Below are 13,930 nucleotides of genomic sequence, written 5' to 3'. Positions count from 1 at the left end.
GAAGAGCAACTGCGTATCTACAGCTATGATTTGTGCATTGCTTTAGGGGGAAAACCCCTCTACATTTCATCTTACTGTACCCAATAGATGCCTCAGTCCAGTTTCATATTATTGGCTCTTTTAGTTAGTTTGTCTGTTGAGATGAACATCAGTCAAGGTATCATACTGTATTGACTGTCAGTTACCATCATAAGAAAAGAAAAGAAAAAATAGCCATCATCATTTGCAGAATAATTGTAGTTAAGAATTAGAAATGTAGAAACAGGGCAATCAAAGAAGCTTGTAAGTAGGGATGTGCTCCGCTCCGATTAGAAGTGGAGAATCAGAAGCGAATTGGCCTGCTCCGCCTTGCCCAGAGGCGGAGTAGAAGCGGACCGGGGACCCGTAGAAGCACGGTGAAGAGAAGAGCTCATACGCGGAGCGCTTCTCTTTTCGCGGACTGATCCGATCGCCATTTTGAAAAATTTCGCCCATAGGATTGCATTGTGGAAAAGAATAGGGGATAACTGTGTTGTTTTTAAAGCTATCTTTCTGAAAGTTTGTGTGCTTAGAGAGTCGTGGCTGGGGGTCATTTTGAGCCTACTCTCAGCTCTCTGCGTGCTGCGGTTCACTTGCTAGAATTTTTGGAAAAATCGGATAAAACAGCGGGAAAATACCTTTTTGGAAGGGCTGAGGGGCAGAGTCAACTCCCGGTCATGATCACATGATCCCAAAGTTGGAGGAGGGGATAGGCAAAACGGGTAACTTGGGATTCTGGGAACTTCTCTTTCTTAGTCTGAATGGACTTTTCCCAGTGTTTTTTAAAACAGTAGCCCCACCAAATGCACAAACACAACCTGAAATCATATACTAAGCCAATAAGCACAGCACTGCTACCCACCCTAACTTTGGGGAACAACTGAATAGATGTGGTGCAAGGGGATGAGCTCCCCTAGGGCAAGGGCGTGCCCTGTGCACTCTCCTGTCCTTGGAGGGCCATCAGAGCCCTCCAAAGGTAAATCACTGGAGTGAATGCCTATCATGAGTTGAAGTGATCGTTTGCTTCTTAAAGACTGGTACCTAGACAGGACCAGTCAAATTGGCAGATGATTCCCCTTCCTTTTGGGCACGTCCACTCCCCTCTTACTGGTAAAAGACAAATATAGCCTTTTTAAAAGAATTCTTCTTGTTGTTTATTCAGCAACACTGCTGCTTTTAATTCCACCACTCCGTTGTTTATTTATTTATTCCATTTTATATGCATTACTGGCTTTGAAACTATCCTTGGCTCACTTCCATGTGCCCCCAGAAATGTCTGCTGCCTGCCTGCCTGCCTTCCCTCCCTCCTCCCCTGCCCACCTCGCAGGGATGGTTTTTGTGTGTCTTGCTTTGACTCAGGGGATAAGTCCTTCCTGTGCTCAAGTTCAAAATCAATCTTTCAAGTGTGGAAGAAGATTTATATTTACCGTATTTTCCGGCGTATAAGACGACTGGGCGTGTAAGATGACCCCCAACTTTTGAGAAGATTTTCCTGGGTTAAAAAGTAGTCTTATACGCCAGAAAATACAGTAGGTTTATCTCTACTCCCCAATTCATGCCATGTTGGGATTTCCTTTGAAATGGGCCCATTGAGCTGTCTGCAGATACTGGGGTATCCGACTTTCATAAATTCCCCAAAAATCTGGGGATGATGGGATTGGCTTGAAACTTGGCATCCATGTGAACACATGGGTAAGCTGTCATGGGACTGAAGGTGAGGTTTCTGACATGCAAATTGACGTAGTTGTAAAATAGGACTTGATTTGGGGTGAGTTAAAAGGTTAGAGCCCCGCCAAAAATCAGGAGATGATGGGATTGCCTTGAGTCTTGGTGTGCATGTGTATCCCTGGATAAGCTATCATGGTGCTGAGCTTGAGGTATCTAACGTGCAAATTGACGGAGCTATCGAAAGGGGTGTGAATGGGGTGCCCGATTTTCAAAAATTCCCCAAAAATCAGGGGATGATGGGATTGGCTTGAAACTTGGCGTGCGTGTGTATACGTCCATGAGGTGTCATGGTGCCAAACTTGAGGTTTCTAACTAACAGAAAAAAAGTTGTATACTTTTTTAGCTTTCAATGCAAGCCTATGGGAGGGGAAAAACGGAGCTCCGATCCGGATCCGGAGCTCCGCAGCGGAGCGGAGCTTACATAGGCAGAGCGGGGGTGGAGCGGAGCAGCCTGATCTGCAAATCGCAGATCTGGAAGAGAAGCGGAGCGGGGGGTCCGTGCACACCCCTATTTGTAAGCTACATCTCTGTGAAAGACATATAAATATATTAAAAATTAGGGGTGTGCATGGACCCCCCGCTCCGCTTCACTTCCAGATCCACGATTTTCGGATCGGGCCGCTTCGCCCCGCCCCCGCTCCGCCCATTTCCGCTCCGCTCTGGATCCGGATCGGAGCTCCGTTTTTTCCCCCATAGGGTTGCATTGAAAGCTAAAAAATTAAACAACTTTTTTTCGGTTCAAGTTAGAAACCTCAAGCCAAGGATAAGCCAGTAATGCATATAAAATGGAATAAATAAATAAATAAACAAAGGAGAGGTGGAATTAAAAGAAGCAGTGTTGCTGAATAAACAGCAAGAAGAACTTTTTTAAAAAGGCTATATCTGTCTTTTACCAGCAATAGGGGGACGTGCCCAGGGGAGGGGGAAGCAGCAGCTGCCAATTTGACTGGTGGTCAACCAGTCTTTTAAGAAGCAAGGCTGTCAGTTCAACTCATGAAAGCCATTGCTCCACCGCTAAGAAGTGGAACTGTCACTTCAACTCATGATAGGCATCGCTCCACCACTAAGAGAAGTAGACCGCTCACTTCAACTCATGTTAGGCATTGCTCCACCGGGTTACTCTCTTTGGAAGGCTCTGATGGCCTTCCAAGTACAGGAGAGAGTGGGGGCACGTCCACAATGAGATGCCCTAGGGTAGCTCATCCCCTTGCACCACATCTTTTCAGTTGTTCCCCAAAGTTAGGGTGGGTAGCAGTGCTGTATTTTATCTCTTATTATTGGCTTAGTATATGATTTCACAGGTTGTGTTTGTGCATTTGGTGGGGCTACTGTTTTAAAAAACACTGGGAAAAGTCCGTTCAGACTAAGAAAGAGAAGTTCCCCAGAATCCCAAGTTACCCATTTTGCCTATCCCCTCCTCCAACTTTGGGATCATGTGATCATGACCGGGAGTTGACTCTGCCCCTCAGCAATCGAAAAGGTAATCTTTTTCCCGCCTTTACCCTACTTTTTTAAAAATTCTAGCATGCGACCCGCACGACGCAGAGAGGTGAGAGTAGTCTCAAAATGACCCCCATCCACGACTGTCTAAGCACAAGAATTTTCAGAACGATAGCTTAAAAAACAACCCAGTTATCCCCGATTCTTTTCCATAATGCAATCCTATGGGCGAAAACCGCCGTTTGACCCTCGCTGTCCCTGTTTGTTGACCCGATTTTTTAAAAAATATAGCACGCGACCCGCATGACGCAGAGAGGTGAGAGTAGTCTCAAACTGACCCCCATCCATGACTGTCTAAGCACAAGAATTTTCAGAACGATAGCTTCAAAAACAACCCAGTTATCTATGGGTGAAATGTTTCAAGATGGCGATTGGAGCGCTCCGCGGAAAGAGAAGCGCTCCGAAAATGGGCGCTTCTCTTCACCTTGCTTCTAGGGGTCCGCGGTCCACTTCTACTCTGCCTCTGGGCAAGGCGGAGCAGGCCAATTCGCTCCTGCTTCTGCGCTTCTAATAGGAGCGGAGCACATGCCTATTAAAAATAGTGAATTGGGATGTTATGCATTGAGAGACAAAACTAGCCCAGAATACAAAGTTAATAAACTGGGCAGACAGAACAATAACCCCATGCAAAAGCAAAAGTTTGTGTCCCTCTATATTAATGGGCAAGAAATTCTGACTTTTTTTTTTTTTACAGGGAGAGATAGATAGGTTCCTAAACTTGTACAATGAAAAATTATTAATAGTTTAATATAAATAGTAACATCTTTGTTAGAAAGAAAAAGAATTGAATATCTGAACTTGGATTCCATATAGTATACCATTCTATTGTATGAAAAGGCCCTAAATGGCTTTGGGTAAGGTTATCTTTGGGCTAGGTTTCTTCCCATACATACCTGCTCAGTCCCTAAGATCATCTTCAGGGGCCCTTCTTTGGGAGCCCTTGCCAAGAAGACGGACTTTTTTTTCTTTTTTGCTGTATCATCCCTTTTCTTCTGTGGCATCCCCAGTAAAATTTGATGAAATTCTCCCCCACCCCAATTCTCTTGCCCACAAATAAGGTGGAGAATTTTGAGAGGATATTTGCACACAGTTGTAAGTAGTAATTCTGCTGCCTAATGCAGTAAAGCAGTTCAGAAGCAAAGGCAGACAGAAATGCATATTTGCTTGCAAGCAAACACATAAACCATAATAAGGCTTTCATCTGCAATCCTATGGATACTTATTAGGGATAAATCCCATTGAAAGCATCTTGACTTACATCTGAGTAAATATGCATAAGATTGCACTGTGAATCTCATCTGGCTAAACTGAGATCAAGAACACCTGCAAATTCTAAATATTTATGTGACGATTAAATCCCCAAATACAGAAGTCTGTGAAATTCTGACAAGGAGTTGTACCATGAAAGATTTCCAATTGTTTTATGAAATCATTCTATTTCAAGGAATGCTTTTTCCATATATAGTGACTAGTGTACTATTAAACTATATTTGGAAAAGACGATGTGTCGACCTGTTAAGCATTTAGATTGAGGGCAAATCATAAATGACTTGTTTTCTTATTAAACTATAGTTCGTATTGCTTTTTTTATTAATCGAATGCAGCAGAGTAACAGATAACCTACTTATCTGATTTGCAAAGGTTCTGGAAGTTCCATTTCATCAGATCAGTTTGAATTTCTGTAAACAGTAATTTAGATTTATGATATGTCACTAAAGAATTGTTTAAGCTATATGTTTTATTAAAAAAAATGATTGACTGTGATCTGTGATCACAAAATGATCTGTGATCTAAAAAAATGATTTTCTAACCATAACATATATTAACCCCCTAACTGCATGTTTAAATTAAAGGAGATTAATTAAAGGCCTAGCATGCTTTATGTAATGAAACTTGATTCCATTCTATTAAACATGCATGCATTGGGAATTGCTACAGTTATCATTTTAAAACCATGCAAATAACCATGCTAACCCAGGAAGAAAACACATGCCTTTAAAAAGTTGAACCAAGTAGCTTTACAGCAACTCCCTGGTCATTAATTATTGTGTGTTGTGACTCTAAAGTACAGGTCAATTTAATTGTGAATGAAGGGCAAGTAGTACTATTGCAGACTGAAGAGTATGCTTACAAGTCCACTTCATCTAGAGATGTCAGAGGCATCTGTCTGGGGTGGGGGTGAGGGTAAAGTTTGCTGAGCTTTTAGCAGCTTGTCTCCACCGGACTTTGAATTGCTCACCTGTGAGCTTTCCTGATGCAGACTGAGTTTGGCCAGTTTATGGATTTTCAGTGGTGTGTGGGTGTGGGTGGGTGTGCTTGAAGTGACATTTGCAATTGCAATTGCAATTGCAGATGGAAGGTGAAATAACTAGATGAGACAAGAAGTTGGATTTAAAATAGGGCCACATTTATTTATGAATACCTGCAAAGGAAGATGGAGGCATAGGCGGGCATCCTAACTTGGCCAATGTCTTGGCCATAATTGGGATCGGGCGATCCATTCATATCCCTACCAGTGACGCATGTCTATCACCACCTGTCAGGATTCCCGTTTGGGGGTAGGTAGGCCTTCCGATGTCACTCCCTGTCATGTTGCAAAACTCTGAGTGAGTGAGTGAGTGAGTGAGTAAGGTTGGCCTAAGAGGTAACCCCTATCCCATCTTCTGGTGCCACAGGACTCCCAGCTGAGGGCCTCAGGTATTTACCAATCACCACAATGGTGCCTAAGAATGTTCACCAACCTTATCATTGCTCCTGATGCCCCCATGCTTGCCCCCAGTCAAAATGTGACCAAATTCAACCAATTAGCCTAGTTAATAATCCACTGCTGTCTTACAGTGTGAAGTAGGTGAAAAAAATCCCCAAAGAAATGATTTAGAGCAAAAAAATCCTACTTGGCCCCCCTAGGGGCAACCGGTGAACCCACACTGTCTACAGGGAGGAGGGGGCTACAAAAGATACTGAGAAGGCTGGGGAGGGGAAATGCTCTATAAACTGGGTTCACAGTCCCCTCCCTGTGTCGGTGGCACCAAATGGAGGACGCCTATGGTGAGCCTCCACTCATCTCTCTCTTCCCTCCCCCGCAATTACCTCACCATGCCCAGGCAAGCCGGGCATGGTTGTAAGGTCTTTTGTGTAACTTGCCCAAATTTCAGTTGTATTTTGTTTAATTTGTGCAAATTGCGGACAAAATATTTGTACAAATTGCAACCATGATTTTGCACAAATTGCAAATAAGCATATTACAGCTACAATTTGCGCAAATTAAGCAAATTAAGGCCAAACATTTGCTCAGGTTACATTAATTTGTGGCTGCAAATAAGCTAAATGTTGCTTTAAGAAGAAAAAAATCCAAGTAAATTTCCTAAATTCCAGGAAAAAAGCTGCGACTTGGATCGCAAATGCAAGCCAAACCAGGGGCTTCAGGGAAATCCAACAAGCTAAAAAAAAGGGGGCAGATTTCCCTGCAACATCCACCCCTAAGATACTAGACTTCAAAGTGCCTCTTTAAGTTACTCTGAACCTTGCTCAGGTTAGACTAGGATGTTTCATTGGGAAGATGAGTGAACGATGGTGGGTGTCGAAGAAATCAAGCTGGGTGGTTCTTTTATCTAATGCCCACAGGTATAGGAAAATGGATCTATAAAACATTAGCCCTATGCATCATAAAGTTCATAGCTTCCTGTTTAATTAAAACCTATTTTTAATGTTGCAATTGCTGTCACAATTCAGCTGATGCTGAAACCACATGTCACAAAACAGTTAGACAGTTAAACAGATAGTAGGATATTTTTAAAGGCAAGCTAACCACAACTAGGAAACAGATGGAGATGTATTTCCTATAATTATTGCAATACCCATTATAGTATTCTACTTGAGCTCTGTATATGCCTAGGTGCTTTGCTTCTCATTGGTTGTTGTGTTGCAGAGCTGTATTATGATTGGTGGGAAAGTTCTGCCATTGTATCTGAGGGGACCTGACCCTATAAATATGTTAACCTTTCCTGAAATTGTTGGGCAGTTCCTCAGACTGTCACCCTGCAGCGCTGCTTGTAATAATCTTCTAAGGAGAGAGAAATTGTGTCTTGAGAGTCTGTGACCACCACTCAGCGAACCACAGGGACTCGTGGTTTCGGGTTCCACAACAGGGTGATACTAAATTATGATGAGCGCTTTTAAAAAAATATTTTAATGTTTTTCCTGTTACTATTGAATTGGTTATTTTATTGTTGTTATGAGCTTTTAGGATGGTAAAACACTCTGGCAGTATTTGTAAGGCGGGTGGTATATAAAATAAATAAATAAGTCTTTTTTTACTGGCATTAAAAACCCTACTGTATTTGAATGGGTGGGTGGGTGTAAAACACTCCCCTAGCCAAAGTCACAAGTTCACCTTGTTAAACTGGACATGAATCCTATTTCACAGAAGTGCATAACCAAGCAATCTAGTGAGGCTCTTCCATAAACTGTGTGTGCCTGTAGATCAGACATGGGCAACTATGGTAGGTCTGCAGGGCATTTTCGCATGAACATGGACACACACACCCCGCCCGTAGGCTGCCCCTGCCTGTGGCTGCTGACATTGCGGGAGGGGGATTTGTTTTTTGTTTTTTAAAGGCATCTGAAGCTCTAACGAAGCACCATTTTGTTTGCAACCCCCCACCCACACTTTTTCAGAGGGTGCCTCCAAATTTTGGGATGTAGGGGATGTGATGAAGGGTTGCCCATCCATCATATAGATAAAACTTTCTTAGATAGAGGTGGTTTGTTGTAGAAGAAACATGACTAGCACAATGAAGGATTACTTGCACCCACAGTGCCCATTGGGGCAGGTGGAGGGGGTTGTAATACCATAAGGACAAGTTTTTACAATGAAATTGTCCATAACCTTTATTGGATACAACCTACAATAGCATTTAGTGTGGCATAGGGTTGGATCTAGTCATCAGGCAGCTTGCCTGGTAACTGATTCTCAACTGCTGGGGTGGGAAGCCAAAACGGTAAGTGAATGCTCATCTGTGCATGTTTGCATTTAAACATGTTTTCTTCAAAATGTAGGTAACAACATACAAAAAGATAACTCTGAGAAATGATTGTGTAAGTCCTTATTTTACATGTTTTCACATGTTTCACAGTTGTGCTTACTTCTGTGAATTTCTGCCAATTTCATGGGAGAGACTAGCATGATCAGTCTTGTCTCCGAGGTTCATTAATCGCATCTACACTCCTGTATGTTGGTTCCCTCTGGGCTCTTCAGAGTCACAAGATGATAGATGCATATCAGTTCAGCTGATCATATACTATCTATATGTTAGTGACTTTCTGAATCAGATTTGCACTGTATTTAGAGCAGCTAAATAGAATTTGTATAAATATTAATTGGCAAAAGGAAAAAAATACCAAAAAAAGCCATAGCATCATCTACCCTAGAGATGAATAAGTGAACATATACAGTGGCATTTTAGTGGGAAATAAATTGTAATGCATTACAATGGTCTCATTGGGCTCACTGACTAGTGGGTAGTATCCAATGTTACTCCTATGTAGAGTAGACCCATTGAACTGAATGGGAGTTGCTAGTTGTGATAAGTCTAATTCATTTCAATAGTTTTACTCAAGAGAGAATATTGGATACTACCCAGAATGCCCTATTCTTACTGGCAGCAACTTCTTTGGGTCTCAAGAAATACCAGAGACTGAAACTGAAGACTGCATGCAAAGCATGTGCTTTACCACTGAGTTATGTATGGCCTATCCAGAAAAAAATATAACTGGATGGATGTGATGGAAGTCTAGAGAATTCCATTGTTTCAGAAGTCTAGACTGGATGATTCACAAGGTCCCTTCCAACTCCATGATTCTGAATGCGGACAGTCCTTACCAGTATGACATAAAATGGAATCTGTGGACCATAACGTTGCTAGTTTCCTTCATAAATCCTACCCTGAGTCAAGCTAGAATGTAGATATGGATCTTCATTTATTATCATTTTCCTAATGTTGTACATTATCAATAGAATTCACAATATAACTCCCTTAGAAGCAGAGGCTAGCTTAAACCCATCAGAGCCAATAATGTGTGTGGTTCAATATTTACCTGAATTATTTTTTCTCCTGAGCAATCTCCACATAACTGGATACCATTTTTTATGTTTAGTTTTACATCAGTGGATGTAATTAAATCTATCCATGGGACTGCACAATTATACTGTATGGAGCAACAATAAAATGTAAGCCGGCAGCAAGCCTGAAATACAGACAGTTGGATTTCATTTCAAGCTTCATGGACGAGGTGAGAACAACAAAACATAGGTTTATTTTTAAACTAATGAAATGCTCATCAGTGTGCTTTCCTCCCAAAGGGGTCAATGTGTCCCATTAGCTCAGTGGGAAACAATGAAGAGCCAAATCTGATGCTACCGTCCCTCCCCATTAATCCCCAGGACTCATCCCCTGCAACCCAGACACTGGTGACTTGACTCAACAGCGGTATCCCTGAAAACAGACTGAAACTAGAGACATGGTTGAAGAAGGTGCAAAACCTCCCAGCCCTCCCTCACTAGTGAACCAGGAAGGGATGGTGGCTTTGTTCCTTTCTCAGCAGTCTTTCCAATTGCATTTGTCCTACTTCCATTATATTTTAAAATGGTGGAAATATTCACCACTATGACTAGCTGCCAGGGCCGGTGCCAGACTATTTTGCGCCCTAGGCAGGTGCGCCATACTGAAGCTTCCCCCCGTGTCCCGTCCCCCACCCCCGCTCCTGGCTTTGAAGCCAGGACGCTGGGGTTGGGGCGGAGGCTTCGAAGCGGCGTGCTTGGAAGTGGCTTCCGGGCACGACGTTCTGAAGCCGCCCCCCAACCCCCAACCCCAGCATCCTGGCTTCGAAGCCAGGAGCAGCTTCCAGCCGGGCGCTGGCTTCGAAGCCAGGATGCTGGCGTTGTGGGGGTGGCTGGGGTGGCGGCTTTGGAACAGCACGCCCAGAAGCCGCTCTTCCGGCTGTTTGGCGCCCTTCTTTGCTTGGTGCTCTAAGCCACCGCCTGAGCTGCCTTTATGGCAGCGCCGGCCCTGCTAGCTGCATTTATTTTTTTATTTTGTCTCCCATATATATCAGTAGGATTCATTGATGTCTATGGGGGAAAGCAAAAATACTGCAGTTGAAAGGTGTGCAAAATCTGCTCCTCAGGCAGGACTTTGGTGATCCCAGGCACTTTGTCCAATTCCAAATAGATCACTATCTGCACTCTTCACTTCTTCCATCAATTTAAATGGCTGACTTTTCTGGGAGATTATTAACATGTGTAAAATATTTTAGCTGCGCACTCTCAATTCTTGTCCTAACTGAAGGACTACCAGCTTCTGTGCGCAAAAAAGGTGCAGGGGTACCAGATGGAAGAGAGAAAAGTTTTCGAAGGAAGTTGTTCTGCACAATCTCCAAGGCTTCGGTCGTGGTGTTGTCAGACCCCCCAGATTTCAGACCCATAAAGCAGCTGTGTTATTACTTTGCAAAATGAGTGTCTTCCTACTAAGAGTTTTCTAGAAATGGATAACAATTGTCATTGGACGGCAATATCCCAAAAGCTCCGGTATAGTTATCATCTCCCTGAATTGAAGTTTGCTCTAAGCATGGATAAGAAGCAACTAAGGGATTGGTGTTTTGGGGTAGATTCCAGGAGGGACCTACAACTTATTAAAAATTCTAAATTCTCTCGGTGGTTCCCTCTTCTAAAAACAGAACACTATAGAGCATGTTATCTCTCCAAATTGAGGCCACTGTCCCTGAGAAATGCTTTCATTGAATTGAGGTTTCAAGTGATGCCAACTGCAGTGCTGGATGGACGCTACCACAAGGTACCATTTGAATCGAGATTATGTATCTGTGGTCAACAACAAGTGGAAGACATAGCACACTATATGTTAACTTGCCCTCTGTATAGGGACCCAAGACAGAGACTCCTGAAACCGCTGCTGACATATGGAGGCATGAATGCCCAAGCAGAAACAGTTCTCTTCCTCCTTAGTGATACCAACAGTTATGTCACTCATAAAGTGGCCCTGTTTGCACTGGCAGCGAAAAAGATTAGGAAGAGAGAACTTGATAAAATTGCTATAAACTGCCACGGAGACTCAAAGTGCTGAGCGAAATGAGAGCTTTAGTCATAGTAAATTTAAGCTTGTCTGTATGGCTCTCTTGGTTATTTTAAACTGTTGTGTACTTTTATAGTTGTATGCTTTTCTATGGATGCATTTGTCATGGCCTTCGGCTAGCACAATAAACTGATGATTGATCAGGAGAACAATAACATGTGTATGTGTTACAGAAGACAGAATGGATAGGAAGACACTGGTGAGCCAGGGAATTAGGGAGACATTGGGCACGTCTACACCAGGGGGGGTGGAGGGGGAAGATCTCACGATATGGTGATCGTGAGACCTCCCCCTCAGTTTACACACAGTGCTCAATGTCCCAGGAGGAAGAGGGTGTCACACCTGCCATTTTGTTTTGTTTTGTTGTTGTTGTTTTTAAAAAAGATCCCCCTCCACCCTCCCACAGTCTCAGGATCATCCTAAAACTGCAGGGGGAAAACATGAATAAAGGGGAGGGCAAGATCCTGGGGCAAGGGAGGGATCATCCCTTCCCTCTCCTGGAATCACCTGTGCTCCTGGATGATTCTGGGGCAATCCCCAGGATATCATGCCGTCTAGCAATGCCCATTCACAGATATCTCTCAACTGTATCCTCTGATTGCAGTTTCTATTCAAAGATTGTTGAGTTAGAATCTCTAGTGTGTGGGGAAGGAGGAGGTTAGGGGTGTCCGGATGTTGTGAAATCCCTCCCATGTGTGTCATTCATTCTGGCATCCATTCACAATAGGATTCTAATTTTCTGTTAAGTGGAAAAATATGCAAATAATTCTGTGAGGAAGTTTACAACAATTTACATAATTTATATTAGTATGTAAAATTTAGCATATTGTCTACCATTCCATTCGACTTTCCCCCCACTTATATTTTCCAGAATAGCACATGCCTCAGCAAAAATTTGCATATTTTCCTGAGAATGAATTTTCATAAATTTCAGAAAAGTAAAATAAATAAATAAATAAATTCAAAAGTCCATGGACTCCACATGGCCACTCCACAGCAGATTTCACAGATCAGATTCTTAGAAAACTGAACTCATTTTAGTCCATCTCAAATTTCTCCAGCATCCCTAGAAGACTGCACTATGGATCATTCTGACTTCAGGGATTGTGCTAATTGTTTCAATATTTCTGCTGCCTCTACTCCACATATGCAATGTGTTTCAGGTCAAAGTGGTGACCCACCAATCCACATGTGTCCATTCAGTAGCACTGGACTGAAGCATTACCTCTCCACCCCAATCTGTCATGTTCATGTGGGTGGAAACAGCTCCCAGAGATTCAAGTAACCTTCAGCAGTTGAGTGAATTCTACATATTTTGGGGAACAGGAAGCTCACAATTAAAGATGAGATGGCAGAGGTGCTCTCTCTCTCTCTCTCTCTCTCTCTCTCTCTCTCTCTCCAAACACAATTGGAGTCAATGGTATCTTTTTCTTCTTCTTTTAATGCCCCCTGGGGGGAATTTTACAAAAAACAAGGGGGAGGTTTAACCCCTCCCATTCCAGAACAACATAGTCCCAATTTGAATCAGTAAATAAAAAAGTTCCACTATGCATGATTAGTTGAATATTTCGTTTAGCAGAAAGAAACAAATGAGAGCTATCCAATACATGGTGCTACCAGTGTTTTGATGAAGGCAAAGTGCCACCAAGAAAACAACACATGGCTCTTCTTGTTTAGCTTTCTCCACAATAGACTCCTAATCCATGTGGAGTGTCATCTGTGGCTCACTAGAAAGCAGTCCACCGAAACCTAACTGGTCATCCTCCTACCAGCCTATGTATGCAGATTGTAGCCATGAGAGGACAATTTTCCTCCTAAAGTTCACAATTAATAAAACCTATTATCCCCATCTCTGATGAGTTTCTACTAGCAGGCAAAGACCATTTTAAGTAGACAAAACATTTGGCCCATAAACCAGCTTTTAAATATGATGAAATTATTTGTGTGGTTTTTTGTTGTTGTTGTTTACTTTCTATTTTACTGCTTTGATAGTATTCTTTATATTCTTTATATTTTACTGTATTTATTGTTGTTACTTTTGCCACCCTTAGCACCATTTAATGGAAAGGAATGACACAAATTTAACAAATAAAATGAATATAAATAATTGTAACTGGCCTCCATGTGCTTCGAATGAACCAAGAGCCCTTATTCTATATTGTTTCTGCCTTTAGCTATAAGCAGCAGCTGCACATGTGATGGCAAACTGACACAACACAACACCTAGGATAATCCCAGCTGAAGGCAGGCCAGTAAGGTGGAATGGTCCATGGTTAAAACAATGAAGAGTCTTATGACACCTTACATACCAGCAATTTTATTCTGGCATAAGCTTTTGTGGAACTCTTCCCTTCTGGGACATCGCACAGCCACTGGGGGAGGATTACGGAAGCAGGTAAGTCCGCAATCCTCCTCCCTCCCTCTTTCTACACTCTTAGGTGTTTGACAATAATGGGCTATCTGGACTAAGGGTCCGACTCTGTATAAGGCAGCATCCTTTGTTCCTGCTTATATTCCAATTAAAAATTTGACAAAGT

This window comes from Elgaria multicarinata, chromosome 5 (assembly GCF_023053635.1).
Source record: "Elgaria multicarinata webbii isolate HBS135686 ecotype San Diego chromosome 5, rElgMul1.1.pri, whole genome shotgun sequence".
Taxonomy (NCBI): domain Eukaryota; kingdom Metazoa; phylum Chordata; class Lepidosauria; order Squamata; family Anguidae; genus Elgaria; species Elgaria multicarinata.
Note: the sequence above shows the minus strand (reverse complement) of the source record.